This window comes from Dasypus novemcinctus, chromosome 19 (genome assembly GCF_030445035.2).
Source record: "Dasypus novemcinctus isolate mDasNov1 chromosome 19, mDasNov1.1.hap2, whole genome shotgun sequence".
In the NCBI taxonomy this organism is placed as follows: domain Eukaryota; kingdom Metazoa; phylum Chordata; class Mammalia; order Cingulata; family Dasypodidae; genus Dasypus; species Dasypus novemcinctus.
Genome location: NC_080691.1, coordinates 43,250,303 through 43,271,483, shown reverse-complemented (window position 1 = coordinate 43,271,483; position 21,181 = coordinate 43,250,303).

Below are 21,181 nucleotides of genomic sequence, written 5' to 3'. Positions count from 1 at the left end.
CAGCCACCCTATTATGGGGGCAGCGGCTTGGCCTGCCGCGGCTGCTCCCCCGCCAGGCCAGCAAACCACACTTCAGCCTGAGGGGTGACCGCAGATGAGGTAGTTTTGAAGTTGGTGTGCATGGGCTTCTCTGGTGGGAAGCTGGCTAGGAAGAAGGGAGGTGCCTTTTGTGATAGCCATTGTGTATACTTAGTGGACATTTTGGCTACATGTCGTTTGCCAGCAAGCTCACCAACACCTTAATTTTCACAATGCTTCAACTCAGGGTACAATGGCCATTCCTTCCATGATGTCTGGGATTTGGGACCATTCAGCCTGCATACGTACATGCTTAGCTTAGAAATTTTTATAGTATTGAAGACAAAAATAAAAGTGAAAATCACACATCAATTCCTGTCTCCCTTGAAACTCCTGAAAAATTACTGTAACCACCATAATAAATGTCATATACAAAGTTTCTACTGACCCTCATTCACCTAAGGTATAAATATCCTTCTAAATCTCCAACCAGATATCTCATCCCCATATTTGATGATTCCCTTTTCCTTACTTTCAGAAGCGCATCCTTATCCAAATTTTTCAGATCACATCTCCATATTGGAACTTAAATGGCACTCCTTCCTTTCATTTCCAGCATCACTTATCTAGGAATGGACATCATCAACTTACCTCTGAATTTTGGCCTCTGCCTACTAACTAGTCTCCTTGACTCTCTCTTGCCACTGTTTATCCATCAAAACTTTCTGCAAAATGCTGCTAGAGTGTTCTTTCTACTTGACAGTGTGAGCACATCACTCCCAGATGGGAACCTTTCCTTCACACCATGTGACCCTGGCAGTCAAGCACAAATTTCTCAGGATGAGTGTCCTCCATGATCTGGCCAAGTCCCTCCTTGGTCTCATCCAGAGTCATCTACAATCATGTCCCCTGACCCAGATGCACTCTACTCAGCCTGGTTCAGTCCAGTACCACTTCTTTCAGTTCTTTGGCTGGACATCCAAAATTTCTTTTCTGCTATTTTTTGGAACAAGCTGTTGTCAATGCCTGGGGACTTCTTCCCCTCATGAACCTATCTGATTCATTTCCATTTATTCTACAGGATTCATCACAATAGAGTCTCACCTTCTGACCATGCTTCTGTGGCCCAAATCTGTCTCCATGACACACCCTCACAGGGGAGTTTTCTCAGTCTGTCCCAACCTTGCACCCTTCAATTCTCTTCTTACTACTCCATTCTGGGACTGTTAGTTAGAGGTAGAGGAGGGGTCTATAAGAAGGACTGAGGTAATAAAAGTCCTGAAACAATGAAGAAGAATGTTTAAAAAGTTTTGCTGAGGCATCACTATTCCATTGCTAGTGAACCTAGAAAGTGACCCATCTTCCCTGAGATGGCTGATCAGCCACATATTGAACACTGCATGATTATGTGGCATTGATAGCAGTTAGAGGTAAATAGGGTGAAAGAAGCATCTTTAGGTATTTTTGACATCAAATTTATCAGTTTCTTTAATGAAAATAAATCAAAACCTAACTATTTCTAGCCTCTCTCCTCTTTATAAATTTTATTTGTAATGACATTTTCAAAGAGAACTTAATAGATTTAGAATTGGATTATACACAAATATTTGTTGAATTTATAATTCTAATCATTCTAATTGGATTTATTGAATTTTCATAGCATTCTCAACATAAAGAAGGCACTTCAGTTCAAAGTTTCTTCAAATCTTCATTACTGTCCAGCAGGAACTAGCTATCTCTTCACACAATTCCATGGACCACAAACTGTGGTAGTAAGGAAGGAGGAGGGAGCTCACAGGTTTTTGCCTTGCTTCCCATGTGCCTAGAGCACAGTGTAAGTACTCAGCCTGCTGTCCCATGCTGAGGAGTAATTGTCAGCCTTGTCCCCAGGCTGCATCCCAGAGATCCTCAAGGAGGCCACATTGCCTGGCCTGGAGCCAGAGAATCCCTCTTATATCACTGAGGCTCAGTTATTATTATTGTGGGTCAGGAGTCTGTGGATTTGGCCCAGGCACTGCTGCAGCCACCCTGTTCCCTGGTTTCCAACTTTATTGCTCATTCCAGTGCAGGTTACAGTGACCTTCTGTCCTGGGCACTGTGAAACTGACAACAGATGAGTCAGCTTCACCTGGGCCATACACACTGGATCAGGGAGAGATAGCAGACTCTGGGCAGGGGAGGGAGTGAGGCCGAGGCAGCTGAGAGACCCCACAAGGAGTTTCCCACACATCACATCAGCCCTCACTTGGGTAGGGGGTGAGAAAGAGGAGGGGAGAACTGAATCATGGTGCAGGTGCTCAAAGCTCAGCCTCCCCAGATTCCAGCATGTTCCCTGGGCTCCCTTGAGCCTCTTTATTTCTCTCCCAATACTCCAGGGTGGAGAATTTCCTGCTTTCTAATATGTCCCTGCTCCCTGGCCTCCTCCAGGGACCCATGCTTTGGACAAAGTCCCTTTGGAAAGGGGGAAGAAAAGGAGAAAGAGGAAGTCATCCGACTGGAGTACTTGTGAGTTCTGAGGGTCCTGGGAGGCCTGACAGCTGGAGCCCAGTCACAACTCAGTGAACTCACTGTTTTCAAAGCCCCTGCAACTCACTGAGTGTCTCCCAGCTGGGAGGGCCCAGCACCCTCACCCAAAGGACAGTCCCACAGTGCGCCCTGCTGGCTTCAGGGCTCTAGGTACTACCAGGTCAAGTACCCACTGGGCCAACTGAGGAGCCCAGACCTGTGTCCTGATATTGCTTGTTGAACCCTCTGATTACAAAGCTTTGAGGAAGTCTGAAGTTTGGGTTGTAACAGGATGGTGTATCCATAAATCAGCAAGCAGCACACTCTTCTTATTTATATTTAATTTATAAAATAAAGCAAAAGTTAATTTTTAAAATAAAATAAACCAAGGTTGAGTTTTTACTAAAAGTAGACATAATAGGCTTCTCCTACAGATAGTCAGTGCTCCCTGTGTCCAGGGAGATGCCTTCAATTCCTTTGTTTTTTCAAGCCAACCCATTGCAGTATCCTAACTCAACCCAGAGTCTGAGGATAATACTTATGTACTCATATCTCATATCCACTTATTTCAGACCTTGTTTATCTTTGCCTAAGTTAAATTCTGGTTTTGTGAGTGTGTTTATAAATGTACATGAATACATTCTTCTGAAGACATCACACTTTCTCTTTCATTTTAAATACATTTTATTTTGAGATTTATCCATGTAGAAGTATGAAACTGTTTTCTTTACTTCCCACAGTGCACCAATATCTATTGGGTAAAGAAACTGGGCATAACTTATAAATTTTTTAGTGTTCATATTAGCCACTCATTTTATGTTTATTTGTTGCTATTGCATATGGTTTCTTTTTTAGATTTCAATATCCATTTTAGTGCCATTCTACAACAAAACAATTAATCATTACATGTTAATAGTAAATATTGAGAGCTTGCTAACTTCATTACTCAATTCTGGCTTTGGGGGTAAAATCCTCAGTGTTTTATTCTTAAATTACTATGCAAATTGTGAACACAAGGTCTGTTTGACCTTCTCCTTTAAACTAAACTTCATCTATCATAAACATTTCATCCTATGCCTATAAGTACAATTTCTCCTTAATTTGGTCAATTTTCCACATGGATTTTGAGGTTCTTTGCAGCTTTGTGGACATTGACACCTGAGCAGATGAGAGGGGAGTTCTTGACTCACCTCCCTGCCCCCTGGTCTCTGTGTGAGTGCTGAGTCTGTCATCATAGAACTGGCAGTGATGAGCACCTTCATCCTTAGCTGAAGCCCAGTGATGCTCAGGGAGGCCAATGTGCCACCTGGCAATGAGAAAATGAATGGGGATCCCTGTGGGTCAGTTGTCCTCGCAGATGGGGAGTTTGGGGGCCATTCCTGGGAGCTGCTGGTACCAGTGCACATGATGGCTGTGTCCATGTTGATGCTGCTTCCAGAGCAGGAGATGGCGAACCTCTGGCCCAGAGACCCAGATGCAGATGGTGACTGAGTCAGTACTGACTGGGCCCAGGACCCTGGAAGTGGGGGAGATAAAGAAATGGTGATTCTCAGTTCTAGAGACAAGAGGAGAAAGCAGGACCCCATATGGTTCCCCACTGCCCCTTTCAAGGGCCTTTCATCAAGTCACCTGCAGAAAGAGCCAGGATGGTGATGAGGAGAGGAGACAGAGCCATGGTGGAGATTTTCCCCAAGTTGTGCCTTTTGGGGCCCCACAGCTGAGGTAGAGCTTCCTCAAACTCCCTCACAGCCCTTCTTCATACTCTGAGAGAAGAGAAGGTCCATTCAAGCAAATGGTTTGCCCCCTGACCAAAGTTTTGTTCCCCAAACTGGGTGCTGGTTTACGGCCTTTGTTTGGAAGATGGCCAGGGGAATGGTGCAGGGAGGTTGGAACTGTGTGGGGCTCCAAGTGGTGGGGTAAGTCTCAGCTGTGGCCTCATGAGCCCTGAGCATAGGATACCTGTTAGTGCAAGGGCTGCTCCCAGCTCTGATCACCTGCAAGCCCCTCAGAAACAGGCCAAAACACCCCTACTGGTGGCCATAAACTTGGACAATTTTGAGTGCCCTGGAGCCCTGAGCCCATCAGAGGCAGCTCCTGGCTTCCCAAATCTCTGACCCCTGCCCCTACCCTAGGTCCTAGAAAAGGGCCTTTATGTGGACTCTCCTTGTCCCCAGGGTATCTTATTCTCTACTGGGGCTCCTTAGGGTGAATCTGCCCAAGGGCTCCTATGACTGTTCATTGGATCACAAGGGATCTAGTGACTGTCATGCAAGTTCCTCTTAGATCAGAATTGAGTCCCAGGTAATAACCAGCCCCTTGGACTTACTTCCCACTGTGCTGGGGGTCTGTTCTTTCCTCTCAGGTGATTCTTATCTGGTGTGCCTGACCTCTCATTCATCTGTGCTGTCCCCTCAGTGATAGGAGACAGGGATTCTTCTTTTATGATGGTAAAGTATTGGGTGAAGGAGGCCCTGAGTTACTTTCTCAGAGAAGTTATGCACTGTGAATATTTCTTGCATGTCAATATTTCCACATGCTTGACAACAGCTGGCATCCCTACACTGTGATCTAGTGATTCAATGCCAGGACTATCCTCCAAGGATATAAAGTAAACTTCTCTAGAATATATTCCACTTTATTCATACACAGTCCTAGCATATTTATAATTATTATTATCATCATCTTCGTCATCATCATTATTATTAGTGAAGGAAGAGTCCTATGGAGAAAAACACCCAGTAAAATGTTACATGTTATGAAATGGTACTTTACAACACCATGAATGAATTTCATAAAAGTATCCTGACTGAAAGTCACTCAACAAAATAGAGTATATGTCTTTTGAATCCATTTATATGTACTAGAAATGGCTCATCAAGGCTCAGAGATGCAAATCTTCTCCATAGTTGCCTGGAGATGGTGTTTGGGAGAGGTCAAAGGGAAGGATGACCCAGGGGTCTGAGGAGTCTTTAGGGTGGGGGATGTTCTCCTCAGGGTCATCATGCTAATGAGGACAAGGAGGACAGATGTGCTTTCTTTTTTAAGATTTATTTATTTATTTACTTCTCTCCCCTTGTCCCCCCTTCCCCCCAACCCCAGTTGTCTGTTCTCTGTGTCTATTTTTGCTGAGTCTTCTTTTGTCCACTTTGGTTGTTGTCAGTGGCACGGGAATCCGTGTTTCATTTTGTTGCATCATCTTGTTGTGTCAGCTCTCCATGTGGGCGGTGCCATTCCTGGGCAGGCTGCACTTTCTTTCATGCTGGGTGGCTCTTTTTAGGGGGCACACTCCTTGCACGTGGGGCTCCCCTACCCAGGGGACACCCCTGCGTGGCACAGCACTCCTTGCGCACATGGCTCGTCATTAAATTTAAACAGTGCTTGTTTAGTGCATGTCAATTCATACTTCAAGAGGAAGAGTTATTTAAAAGAAGACTAGTTGGGGCAACAACAAAATCAGCAAGCGGGAATCAAATCTGAGGACTAATCTAGGATTGACAAAGCTCTGGAAGCTTCAAAGAATAAGGAAATGACTGATGATATGGATACAGGATTTCCTGTTCAGAGGTTGGGTCAGGGATGGTCACAGCTCAAGCTGCTCAACAATCCAGATTATAAATTCAGTACCAAGGGTCTGTGCCCTGTGCTGACTCCTTGGAAGCCTTTGCCTAGGAAAGGGCTTCTGAGAGTGACTTTGAGGATGGAAGGGCAAGAGGAGTTTCAATCCTAAAGTGATGACTATGGATGAGATGGGACCCAGGCCTGCAGCAGCAGAGATGAGGAGGAGCCCCACAGGGTGCTGACCAGGCAGCTGTGGGGGGTGCACCCTCCTGGCAGATGAGAAGAATATTCTTGTCTCACTTCGCCATAGGCCTGGGTCACTGTGCAAACTCTAAGGCTGTTGGCATAAGACTGGCAGTAATAAACAGCCTCATCCTCAGGCTGGAGTGCAGTGATGGTCAGGGAGCCTGAGGTGCCAGATTTGGAGCCAGAGAACTGATTAGGGTCACCGGAGGGTCAATTGCTATTACCATAGATGAGGAGTTTGGGGGCCGATCCTGGGAGCTGTTGGTACCAGTGCACATAATAGCCTCCACCGATGTTGGTGCTGCTTCCAGAGCAGGAGATGGTGACCTTCTGACCCAGAGCCCCAGACACTGAGGGCACCTAGGTCAGCACTGACTGGACCCAGGACCCTGGAAGAGGAGACACAGAGAAAGTGATTCTGCGTTCGAGATACAGGAGGGAAAAACAGAATCCCATGTGGCTCACCACACCCACTCACCTGTGCAGTGAGCAAGGAAGGTGAGGAGGAGAGGGGACAGGGCCATGGTGGAGATTTCCCCTGAGTCCTGCCTTCTGGGCCCCACAGCTGAGGGGGAACTTCCTCACAGTCTCTCCCACGCCCTTTTCATACTCTGAGAGAAGGGCAGGTTCATTTATGCAAATAAGACCCCCAGCTTTCTCATCCCCACCCTGGGCCCTGGTCAAGCTCCTCTGGGTGAGGAGAGGCAGGGCTGTGAGGTTGGTGGGGGGGGTCCCAGCTGCAGCCCATGAGCCCTGTCAGAGGGCACCAGGTAGTGCAGGAGGCTGCTGCCAGCTCTGTTCACCCCCAGGAACCTCAGAAATGCCCTGAGCACCCACTGGTGACCCGCCCCAACACAGCCAGGTGTGACTGAGAGACCTGAGCACAGAGGGGCTCCTGCCTTCCTACTGCTAGTCTCATTACCCCTGAATTAAGGAAAGTTCAAGAATCCCTTTATGTGGCCTCCCAGTCCCCTCAGGGGATCTTTATTTTCTTCTCAGGCTCCTCAGGGATAAATCTGCCCCATTTCTCGCCTGAGAAATGGTTCAAGAAAGAGCCCTTGTCTTTTTACCAGTTTCACTTACATCATGTTAGTGCAGAGCAAGGACAGGTCCCCTGGTTTCTCATGGGGTGGGGGGAAGTGGGGTGAGGTCTCCTACTTCTGCAGACCCCCCAGTGCTAGGAAATAAGGGCTGTTTTCTCTGGGACAGTGAAGTTCTGCATAAGGAATCCCTGTGTACATTTCAGAGGTTTTGCATTGTGAGTCTTTTTGATATGTCAATATTCTACATAATTGAAAACAACAGACTTCCTTATACTTTGGTCAGGTTCACTGACAGGAACTGCTTCTCAAAGCACAGGAACCCAGTCTCCAGCAGCCCTGCCAAATGTCAGATTTGAAGCATTTTATTGCAGATTGAAAAGGGTAAACTACTTGAGCAAACAAGGATGAAATAGTTAGTGTGGATCAGTTTATGTAGGGCTTTAAGGGAAAAAATAAAGGGTTGATTCATACTCAAGAAGTCTGTGTGGAATTTTAAAATTAGAGAATTTACTATGTTTTTATCTGAAATGTCATCCATTATAATTTTTTTCAAAAAATATCAAATTTCAGCTAAAACATAATGAAAGGTATCAAACCAGAAAATAAAACAAACATTTGTATTAATATATGACCAGAACATTTCTGGAAGTGTCCACACCAGGCTCCTAAGACTCTTAAGATTTGATCTAGAAATCTCCTATGAGGAAAACAGCAGGATTGCCTGTTTGAAGTCATTATGAATGAGTGTGTTACCTGACAGAGTTCCTTATATTGGAATTTTAAATACACTCATTTCCTTGTGTTAATTAGTGTTATCAATTTGTTTATTTAAATACGATCAGTACATATATCTAATTAAAAGAAAAAAGTTGATATAATTTAATTTTGTATTTTAAGATTACTATTACTTGATATTTCTTATCTTTGTAATCCATGCTATTTTATTTCTTTTGTAAATACCAGCATTTGTAAATATTGTGTTACACACACAGCAGGTTTTTTATGAATTTTTATCAGAAAGCAAATATATTACAGAAACATGCTTTATCATAAATTTGTTTGTGTGTTCATTTGATTCCTTCATGATAACACAGAAATTTTGAGATTTAATTATATTTTCCAGTTTCCTCCCACTTAAAGGGGCAGGCATTTACCCCTCAAGCCCTGAAGGCAGCTCCACTACATGTGGAGGTCTGGGTTGGTTGTGAGCCCTGGGTTTGGCCAATGGCAGGAAGCAGCTGCTGTAACCTCTTTCACAGACAAGTGAACAAGTGTTACAGCCAATTAAAGTTAAATCTCTTGAGCTTCCATGGATCCTCTGAGAAGATTCACAGAGCCCCCTGCTGGTTGCCTTCAGAGGAGTGTGTGATCTCCACTTACTCATTTATCAAATGAGTATTGTTTATTGTGTTTCAAACTTTCCACTCTATTTCCCAGGTCAATCCACATTCATTATTTATGTCTTCTTTGCTAGTCCCTCCTTGTACTTCTTTCCCAGATTATGTTGAAAAACCACCCCACATCCATATTTCAATTTCAGAGATTAATTTTCTTCCTATTTTACCTGTGGTTTTTTTCCTTTATTTTTTTAATGTTACATTAGAAAATATGGGGTCTCCATATAGCCTCCACCCCCCTCACCCCAGGGTTAAAGAGTTAATGAACATGACAACCTGATTTTGTTGAGGGTTTTTTCTTTAATTTTGAATCTTCATTGGAACAAACAGATATTTAAGGTGAGAATCATTTCAATACTTTATTTTGGAAAAATTTAAAAGAATAATAGACACATAATGAAAGACTGATCACCAGCACAACATCAGACTCTAGGGGGCTGCTGAGACTGGTATGGAAACTGGGGAGAAATTCAATGCTGAGAAACTATGAACTCCCTTTACCCTAAGTTTACATGATAGCTTCATGTAAAGCTCATGGGTAGAAGATTCCAGAGTGTAAGATGGGTCTCACAATGATGAGATGATGAAGTGCCTGCTTTCAGCCTTGAGTAGACCTGCTGCAGGTGAATTTTGAAATGCTCCTGCACCATTTACTCAGCCCTCTTTTGGTCAGTTTGTGCCCCTTGGTAGGAACCAGCAGCAGAGATGAGCCTGCTATATTGGGACCTCCAAGAACAAGGTGGTCTGCACCTACACTGCATTTAAGAACAAAGAGGAAACCTCAGAGCATACACAGAACACCCTTAAACTTCTGTCCCAGGCTGCTTAAGGTTCCAGGCTTCTCTCTGCTGCCTTGAATCTGATCAAGCCATAGCTTACTTTTCTTTCCTCCTCTGATGCTGAGAATCCATGTTCTTTCTATTTCTAAAGTCAGTGAAGTTAAGAGGTGGTGACTAGCTATATGCTGACCTATAACAAGTGACAAAGAGTAAGGATTATTGGGGGATTACTATAATAGGATCATTTGCTGGTTTCACTGGAAAATGAGAAGAATCCCAGAAAGTAGAAAGAGATGACATGTGACTCCACATGTCCTTTCTTTGTGAAGCCTCAAGTAAGGCAACCAGGACAAGTGAGTTATGGAGCCCTCATGGGGTTTCTCCATATTTAGTTTGTCTCCACCTTATTCCTTGTGCAGGGGACTGTGGGAAAGTGCCTGCCCCTCTCAGAATGAACTGTTTCCCCCTTAGATAGAATTCTGAATGTGCCTCCAGGCAGATGGCTCAGTGAGGAGAGGAGAAGCAGGGACTTGGACAAAAGTGGCCTGTCTCTTTTCCCAAAAGGGTCTGGGAGATTAAGCACTTCCAGCAGGTCCTAAGTCAAGATTTCTAGACAAATTTAATAATGGCCAGGAAAACTCATTTGGGTACCAGTGTATTTCATGTCCATTATCTTCCCTGTTTTTATCACTGTTAAACCAAGGCAGGTTCACAAACCTGAGCTGAACACTTGGTCAGGATTTGGGAGGGTGGGGACTCGGTTACAGATTCTGAGTGATTGACTGAAAATTGGGAACCACTTGTGCCTAGGCCTCAAGCCTGCCCTTAGCCTGAGCTTATCTCTAAATAACCTACAGATTCTCTCTCAGGCACTTAATAAAAAGAGGTTTGCATGTGGATGTTATATTTGCTGCAAATAATGTACAAATATTGAAACACAGCTAAAAACCATGGTTCATTATATTTTACATTATGGTTTACATTTTAGATTGTGCACTTTTAACATTTTTTTGATATATTATGATTTACATTATGGTTTACATTTTAGACTATACACCTTTATAAATTTTGGTGATGTTTAAAATGGCCTGTATCCATCATTGCAGTACCATGCAAAACACTTCCATTGCCCCCCCAGTTACCCCCTTTTGAACTATTCTATTCCTCTCTCCCCCTCCCCTTAGGGCCCACAATGACAACAAAGCATCACTGGTTGAAGGACAAGATTCATAGATACTCGCAACAATGCCGAGTGTTGAAACACTTGCCTGTCCTCCCCCATTGGGAGCCACCCATGCTCTTGAGAGATGCCCACCCCACTGTTTGAGAACATCAGGTCTCCCCAGGTTGGAGGCATAAAACTTCCTGTTCATTGTTTGGGTCTTCACCTACTGATATAACACAGTATGACATGATGAGCATTCACACACACCCTAGGAGCTGCCCCAGGTGCACCCTGTGCCAGATACTCCCAATCTAACAATTTAAATCAGTAACCATTATTTATTATATTTTCTAAAACTTTTTCTCAAAATTATACTTTCAAGCATATACCTAACAATCTCCTTTGTTTACTTGCTCCCCTCCAACCTTCACCCCATTCCATGGACCATCTGAGCCATCCTCCCAACCTAGGTTCCCCTCAAGCCTATAAAGCCCAATCCAATATAATCCCTATTCCCCCATCTTATCCCTTCACTACAAAACTACTTAGCTCTACTTTATCATAGATTTTGCCCACCTGGGTATTGACTCACAACCTACCTCTCCCCTCTACTTCCTGTAAACCTATCATCCAGTCTCTAGTTCTCTGAGACAGCTTGATTTTTTAAAAAATTCATATCAGAGAGACCATGTAGTATTTGTCCGTCAATGCCTAGCTTGCTTCACTCACCATAAGGTCCTCAAGATTCATCCATGTTTTCCCATGTGTTTGTACTCTATTTCTTCTTATAGCTGAGTAATATTTCATTGTATGTATACACCACATTTTGTTTATCCATTCTTCTGTTGATGGGCATTTGGGTTGATTCCAACTTTTAGCAATAGCAAATAATGCCTCCGTAACATCCACATCTAAAAAGATCATTGTTGGGGAAGGGAGAAAAAGGGTTTGATGATAGTATATAGGAGTTCCCTATATTCCATATGTGACTTAACTGTGACCTAAAACATTTTTGATGACTTAATAAAAAAAGACTTTGTAGATCCTGAGGAAGAAATAGAAGAGATTGCCTTGCCATTGTACATACAGAACAACACATATACTGTGATGAAAGGCAAATGTCAAAAAAAAAATTATGATATTTTTCATGGTTTTAATGCCCCAATTTATTTTTTAATTTACTTTAGTTTTTCTGAATTATTATGTATTTTATTCCTAATCTTTAAACTTATTCTTACTATTTCATTTTCCTATTAATTGAATATGACAATATATTAGACTTCATTTTTTAAGAAGTTTTGGATCACATAGGTGATGGCAGGAGAGGAACAATGATGTGGGTTGTCATTGGGGATGCCTGGGTGGGAAGCAGTTCTCAAGGGCATGAATATAGGTTACATAGATGTGTTCTTATGTTCACTGTGTAATGACGTAGAGGGTAGAGAATGACACTGCAACTGAGGGAGTGCTGAGGTCACATTCCAGGGAAACCTATTGCACTTCCCAATGGAGCAGCAACTATCCCCCAAGTACAAGGGCAGAGACCAGAGATAAAGGATGGTCCAATGATAGTGAAGACAATGTTTATGAGCTTGTGTGCTTGAAATTCAACTCAGCCTAGAGCTGCAGTGTGCCTAAAAGTTACTTCCTGAGAACTTCTATGTTGTTCATATGTGGCCACTCTCTAAGCCAAACTCAGCATGTAAATGAATTACCTTCCCTCCAGCATGGAATATGACTCCCAGGGATGAGCCTCATTGGCACCAAAGGATAGTTGGTGAACACCAGCTGGCAATGCAACTAGAAAAGACCTTGAATAAAAGGGGAGAAATGATAAAAACAAATGAGTTTATATGGCTAAGAGACTTCAAAATGAGTAGGGAGGTCATCAGAGGGTCACCCTTATGCATATCTCAGCAGGATCTCAGAGACAGCCAAATTAGATACAACCTGAGGGAGTGGTGCTCCTGGGGGCTACAGAGACACCCAGGCACTATGGTCATGGCAGATGGCTCTGGAGTTTATTGCCTTGCCAGTGGGCCCTACAGTGGAATTTTTGCTTCTCAATATGATGGAGTTGGGCTCAGGTGTGACCCCACTACACATGCCTCTTCTGTCACTTTTATGAACCTGGAGTTGGTTCTAGTGTTGATGTATGCTCAGGAGACTTGAAACATTGGATTTTCTGGGTGCCAGCTGGGCTCTGAGTCTCTGCAGATTTGCAACACCTACTGTCTGGTTCACTGGACTTACCCTAGGTCAGATAAGAGGGAGAGGAAGATGGTCAAACACCACACCAAACACTACTACTTGTCACTAATGGAATCAAGTCCCACCACAAAAACATTTTCAAATGCTGTCACCAGTCCAGTAGGTGGGCACTGGAAGGGTCTGGCCTGAGTCAGGAAGCAAGAATCAGATGGGGAGCCCAGCAACAGCTTTTACAGCTGGAATCACCCCCCTCATGCCCCTCAGCAGCAGGTTTCCTGTGATTCCAGATGTCTGAGATAGGGATTCTTCCAGGTTAGAGAGAAGCCAGCAGCACCCAGGGGGTAGGCTGGTCCCACCCCAAAGAAGGGGCAAATCAGGGGTCTCCACTCTATGCTACAGCTTCATTCCCACAGCTCAGCTCATACTTCCCTTCAAGGTGGACTCCTCCTTGATGCATCTTCACCTGTCTAGAGGACCATGGGTGGGGTGCTGAGGAAAGTCCTGGAAAGAGAATGTGCCTCTGTTCAGCCTAGCAGAAGTATAATGGATGATCCGAGACCAGATGGGCTCTTAGATGGGAGGCCTGTGAGTGGTAGCCTCATGACTCCTTCACCCTTGTGTCATTCATCTTGGGTCCCCATCAGTAGAAACCTTGGTCCCCTGGCCCTCTGTTATTATCCCATTTAATTCTTCTTAGGGAGGGATTCAGGAACACCACACACCAGAAGGGCTTTCATTGAAAGGTGGCCGTTACTGACAGGGTGACTGCGGCCCCCCTGTAAGTCCATCTCTGAGGTACTTGAGAAGTCACCAGTGCCCTCCCTGTTGAAGGTCTAAACTACAACCAGGAGAAGGACAGGGGAGAATAGGTCTCTGACAGGAAGTAGAAGGGGAGGGAATGGAAGCAGGACATTCAGGGAAATGGGGAGGATTGTGGAAACAAGTAGAAACAACTGGGATCCACTTGAGGTGGCCTCTGTATGGAATGAAAATAATCAAATAGGACAAAGATGGGTTGGTTTCACTCTCCATCAGGCCATCAGTGCAGTGGTGAGAGATCTCAGTGAGAGAGATGACGAGGCTTCATAAGATTCATACACAGAGACATTGAGATGCGGGGTTCCATGCACCAGTTTGTCACCAGGCCCAGCAGTGATTGACATTCCTGCTGAGAAATATCCCTGGAAAGGGTCCTAGAATCTTCCTCTCAGCCCACTGGCCTTCCTTACCCTTCCAATTGAGATGTCCATAAATACATTTCTTGTACTAAATTTCCCAGGACTTCAAGTGAAGGAAACTTTTAAACCCATGTGTTTCTCCCACACCATGATTGGAACAAGGTCCTCTTGCCTGAACTTCCCTACTGCAGACCTTTTCTAGGTATGGTCTCCTGGGATGACTGGCACATCTAGAACACTCCAAATCATCCATGAGCAAGGAATTAAAAATAGATGATGCTGTGCCATATTTAAAAATTTTACAAAATCATTGATTTACATTTATTTGCATTCAAGATATATTTGTGAATAACAATAAAATAAAGCTTGAGCATTAAGTACCCATCATTGGGCCATTCTTCTTCACTAATCTTTGCCCTTGCACTTGAGGGATTGTTCCTGTTCCATTGGGAAATGTGACAGAGCTTCCCTGGCTAGGAACTGAGCTTTCCCTCAGTTTTTGTGTGTAACTCTACCTACTATGATAATACCCAACGAATATCTGAACGTTTTTAAATACTCTATATACATACTCTGGAGAACTTCCTCCAAACCATGTGCTCCCCATACCAGTGCTCTTCTCCTGCCATAATTGAACCCATCTGTGATCCAAAATTTCTTCAGATTGAAGTCAAATATATTGCCAACTTTAATTAATAGGAAAATGAATGTGTAATGATAGATTTAAAGGTTAGAAATAGAATACAGACTAATTTAGAAAAACTGAAATAAGGTAAAAAATAAATTGGCCTATTAAAAAAATGAAAAAGGGAAGCGGACTTGGCGCAGTAGATGGGGCGTCCGTCTTCCACATAGGAGATCCACTGTTCAAACCCCGGTACTCCTTGAACTGTGTGGAGCTGGCCCACGTGCGGTGCTAATGTGAGCAAGGAGTGGCATGCCAAGAAGGGGTGCCCCCGCATAGGGGAACCCCATGCACAAGGCGTGTGCCCCATAAGGAGAGCCACCCAGCGTGAAGGAGAGTGCAGCCTGCCCAGGAACGGCCCCGCACACTCGGAGAGTTGATAGAGCAAGATGATGCAACAAAAAGAAGCACAGATTTCCATGCCACTGACAACAGAAACAGACAAAAAGAAGAACACGCAGCAAATGGACACAGAGAACAGACAATGGGGGCGAGGGTGGGGAGGGAAAGGGAGAGAAATAAACAAAATAAATCTTTTTAAAAAATGAAAAATATCATAAACATTGTTTCTGACATGTGGGTAGAGTGGCTGAAACCTTCAGGCTTGCCATTCTGTGCACCGCCAGATGAGCAAACTCTCAGGCTTACACACTTTAGGGCACACCCTAAAGATGGTGGACTGGCAGAGAGCAGAAGCGAACAAGTGCCACCCTCTTGCCTCTGTCTGTTAGCATATTGTCCAATTTAAAAATTACACATAAGCTACACTGCACTAGCACCAATAGCTAACTGACACCTCGCTATTCATTCTATAAAAGCCGCTGATCTTGCACAATAAAGTAGATTCGTGTCCTGAACCGATCTCCGGAGTGTGTTTATCTCTGTCACCTTACCCTAGCGGGTTTTGGAGTTCCACACTGACATTTTTTGTGTATCTATTAATCCTCCACTGAAAAGCTGTTGTTGTTGTTTTTTTGTTAGTACTTGGGTAATTCTGGTTCACACCTTTCATCTCTACCCTTAATATCTCATTCAGCAAAATGCAGGAAAAAATAACTATGATCAGAGGTGACAGAGTGCTAAGCTCTTAGAATGGTGCTTGGAACACTACGGGATATTGGTAAGGGTTACAGAACATTTATAGAGAAATACTGATTGCATATTTAGGCAAAAGCAATAAACTATATATATGTAATTTAAGCCCCTATGGTCTCCAATCCACCATGAATTTATGGGCCCCTTTGCATTCCTGAGTTGCCTCAGTCACGCCTGACAGAAGCTGATATGAGCTCAAGGGACAAACCTGGGACCCATTGGGGAAGACAACACTGACCATTCCTGTCCTTGCTGTGTGCCCAGTTCTAGACCTGAAACAACTTCCCCTTCTGAGTTCTCATCACTGCAGGGTGATGAGGTAGGCAATTTATATCCATTCTACAGAAATGGATGTGGAAATCCAAAGCAGTGCACCAGGATGTCCATGACGCAGTATTAAAGTTTGGAAGAACAGATTTCCAATCCAGATGTTTCCAAATGAAAAACCTGATTTCCAAGCCCTCCCCATTAATGGACGAGTCTTTGGAGAACAGGGTGTTGCTAAGGAAGAGCAAGAGTCAGTAAGAATAGGAAGAGAATGTTCCTTGAGCACCAGGTTCTAGAACAGGCCAGGTCAGAAGTGATCATGGTAACAGAGGTGAATCTGGGTTCCACCCTCCGCTGAGCTCAAATCCACACCGTCATTTCCTCAACACTCAGCTCTCTGAAGTGGGTAGTGTCATGATTCCCCTTTCATGGGGAGAACTCCAAGACCAAGTCTTTCCTGGAGCTGGAATGGGAACCAGGGGCATCTGGCACACAGGGTCTCAGGGATGGACATCTTCGCTGACCTTACATGGAGTGCACTGAGGTCCGTTGGACAGGGACTGAAGAATGTCTAAAGGTCTCTGCTTGTGCAGCTCTGTGAGCCAACCACAACCAGGTAAGGAGGGAGGAATTCCCTGGTGACATTTGTGAGCAGATCTGAGCAGAGGGGAGGTTTTTCTCTTACTTCACTATTGAGCTGGAGCACTTTGTGTGCATCAGTGCCCTCATGATACCAGCAGCCTCTTAGTTGAGGTGAAGCTCAGAGATGAAAAAAACACTGCATTGGGTGAGGCACTTTTAGCTCCAGAGAAGCAGCTGGGGACCCTGGAGCTCTGGTGCTTGTCTGAATCTGAGAAGTAGTTCAGGAGATACAAGCTAGGACTCCCTGGCTTCTGCTGGAACCAGTGTATCCACAAGTTACCCACATTGAAGCCACTGCTCAGTGTACAGGCGATTCTGGCAGATGTTCCTGGGGATGCAGAGAATGAGCACAGCTGAGTCAGCACAGGCTGGGAGAGGGAACCCACAGACATAAACAAACCTGTGTGATGGTACAGGGACCAGAGTGAGCCTCCATGATATCAAAGCCACTGGGACTGATTTAATTAGAGGCAGCTGCCCCAAGGTCCTGTGGCCTGTCCCCACCTGTACAGTGAGAGAGGAGAAGGAGGAAGAAAGGAATCCAGGCCTTGGAAGACAACTCCTGAGTCCCTGAGCTGGGATTGGGCTGGCCCAGGCCTCTCTTATTTTCTCCACTGCCTAATAAAGGAGAGGGGTTGCTCATACAAATTTGTTTCTTCCATTGAAGTCTCTGGTCCATCTTGAGAGCCAGTTAAAGCCTGAGTATCTTTCTTTACACAGAGAGTCTTTGTCGTAACATTTAGAGTTTTACCCCAGGAGGATAGGGAGGAAGTAGCTGCTGGCACATTACTCAGACCTGTGAGAAGAATCTGCACAGCCCAGAGAGGAGAGGGCAGTGGAGTCACCTTCTGCAAACACAGGCCTCCATAACTCAGACCTGAAAAGTCTGGGTGTGACACTGGAGTGACCATCCACTGTGCTCCATGGAAAGACCCACAGTGCCTCCTGCCACTCACTCCTCACATTACAGTTGTCAGTGGAAATAAAGTTATATTCTTAGGCCAGAAAGCCTAGTCATGTCACTCCACAAACATGCATGGGATATGTCCCATCCATGTCTCTGGGAAACTGATACTAAGAAAGAATAATTTTCAGTGATAAATCCCAGGACTACTAGGAGACAGAGATGAGGAACTTTTGACCACCATACTGTGTGGCAGAGGCTGTGATGAGGAGAGACTGCACAGCTCACTGGGAAGACAGACCAGAGAAGCTCATTCAAGAGGGGCCATTCACGAGAAGCCATGGGGGATCCAGGGCTGATGAGGAGTGGGATCTTGCAAAGGACAAACAAAGCTCACCATTTTTCTAGAAGAGGTGCAGGAAACTTAGCAGATGTAGCAGAGGCACAAATACTCAGAGACACTAACTAGCTGGGTTTGGGGGATGGCAAAACTTCTCTTATATCTAAGAATCTTTCCTGGATTGTTTTCTTGCCAGGACACAACATGAGTCTCTATGTTGCTTTTGCTTCTACTTTGGTGATATTTCCCATCACCACAGTACCAAGAATGGACAACTCAGCAGAGCCTGGCATGGGACCAAGAATCCAACTCCCCAGATACCTGGGAAAATTCACCCATCCAATCTAGGAATATTTAATATCAGGCTGTGTAAGACAACAGTGTGCCAGGCATAAGGATTTGGAACAGAGAAAGGGACAGCCTCTGTTGTAAAGTGGAGACAGAGTGGACAGGAGGGTTGGAGATGTCCCCAGAAGGACATAAGGCTTTGTCTGCCGAACATAGAAATCAGTTTCATTATTTGCCTTAGTGTACTCAGCATGCAGGGTATCTTTCCAATGCTTTTGGGGCAGAAGTTCCCAACACCCATCCTCCCTCCTCTCCCAATGTCTTCCTTTCATGCCTTACCTTGAATGGCTTTTTCAATGCCATGTACACTAAGGTGCTCTGAAGTGTTTTCTTTTTCATTTCTTTGGTCTTTTTTCATAAAAATTAAAGATGTGCCTCAGAGGTAAAGATGTGCTTCTCTTCTATGAGATACATCAAAGGATGACCTGGAATTCTATTTATCTGGGTACTGTAGTGTCACCCATAGGAGTGAAAGGATCAGCAGTAGGCCGCTTCTGCTGGAATACCAGCCCTGGATGAGGAACATTCACACGTCAGCTCTTGACAAAGACCATGCTATCTGATTCACCATATGAACTCACCGTGAATGGAAGAATTAATTTGATGTTGAAGGAACCCCTGCTATTTCAAGCTCACCATCATTTCATTGAAGAAAATTTCTCCTTAGAGGTAACTGAGGTGTTAAACTTTTCCAGGACCCTGGAAATGGGGGAGACACAGACAGGTTATTCTGGGTTCCAGAACAAAGAGGAGAAAGAAGAAACCCATATGGCTTCCATTGCCTCTTCCTCTGGCCCCACATGCACTCACCTGTGCAGTGAGCAAGGAGTTGAGGAAAGGGGACAGGGCCATGTTGGAGATTTTCCCTGAGCCCTGTCTTCTGTGGCCCCTCACTTCACAAGGAGCTTCCTCACAATCTCTCCCAGGTCCTCTTCATATTTGGAGAGAAGGGAGGGTCCTTTCATGCAAATGAGATGCCCCAACTTTCTAACCCCTACACTGGGCCCTTGTGTGAGGTTTGGTGTGGACAGGAATCTGTGGTTCCCAGGGATGGGGGAGTTCTCATTTGAGGCACCCTAAGCCCTGTCAGAGGGCACCAGACTGTGCAGGTGGTTGCTCCCAGCTCTGGTCACACCCAGGCTTCTCAGGTACTATCCTGAGTGCTCAACACAACAGCATGTAATTCAGACTCAACACAACAGCATGTAATTGGGAGAGCTGAGCCCATCATGGGCAGCTCCTGCCTTTCCACTCTTCTGACCCCTGCCCCCTCCTTTAGGGAAACACCATGGGCTTCTTTTGAAGACTCATCATCCCTTCATGGGATCTTATTGTTTTCTCATACTACTCAGGAATGAATCTGACCTACCTTCCCTGGCTGTTGATGGTTCAGGAAGGAGTCCTTGACTTTTCACAAGTTCCTCTTACATCAAGAATCTAGTCAAGAGCAAGGAGAGGTCCCCTTGTGCTCTCAGGTGGGGGATGAGTACTCCTTCCTCTATGGAGCTGACAGTGCTAGGAGACAGGAATTCTCTCTAGGACTGAGGTTCTGCTCCGTGTGAATTCCCAGAGGGTTTTGCTTAGAAGTTTTTGTTGTTTGTGAATATCCACATAATTGGTAACAACAGGCTTTCTTACACCTGGACCAAGAAATACACTGCCAGGAACCTCTTCTGCAGCAAAGGAACCCAGGCTGCAATAGCACTGACAAATCCAAGCTGGGTCCATTTTATTTAATATCAAAAGGGGTAAAGGAGGTGAGCAAGAAAGCATGATATGACTAAAATCTTGACATTGTTCAACCACTGCCTACTCCCAGGTGGGCCAGACATGAGATACCTGTAGGGGTCACTTAGTCTAAGCAGTGGCTTTGGGGAAAAATATATATTTGATTCATACCCAAGGGTGAGTCTGTGTGGAATTTAAAAATGAAAATATTTAATATGCACTTACATTAAAAGGCATCTAATCTATATTTTTCAACAAATGTCACACTTCAACCAAAAAATGAAACTACATTTCTTTATGATGAGAACTTTTCTGGAGATGTCCACATCAGACTCTTAATGATTTTTACTTTGGGGAATTGTGTTGGGAGGAGAACAGCAGAATTGCAGGATGACATCACTATGGAGGAGTGTGTTACATCAAGTTGCATTATTCTGTAATTTTCAATGTACACATTTCACTAAATGGATTAGTGATATCTAAAGTAGTCATTTAGGCTTCATGATCATCACACCAAAAGCACGAGCAGCAAAAGAAAAAATAGAAAAATGGGACTTCCTCAAAATTAAAACCGTCTGCACCTCAAAGGAGTTTGTCAAGAAAGTAAAAAGGGAACCTACACAATGGGAGAAAATATTTGGCAAACATATATCCAATAAGAGACTTATAACTTGCATATATAAAGAACACCTATATCTTGAAAATAAAAAGATAAACAACCCATTTAAAAAATGGGAAAAAGATTTATTTTTTTAATTTTTAAACTTTTTTTTAATTCATTTTTAAAAAATATTACATTAAAAAAATATGAGGTCCCATTCAACCCCACCGCCCTCACCCCACCACTCCCCCCACAGCAACACTCTCTCCCATCATCATGAAACATCCATTGCATTTGGTAAGTACATCTCTGGGCATCGCTGCACCTCATGGTCAATGGTCAACATCATAGCCCATATTCACCCACGTTCCATCCAGTGGGCCCTGGGAGGATCTACAATGTTGGTAATTGTCCCTGAAGCACCACCCAGGACAACTCCAAGTCCCGAAAACGCCTGCACATCTCATCACG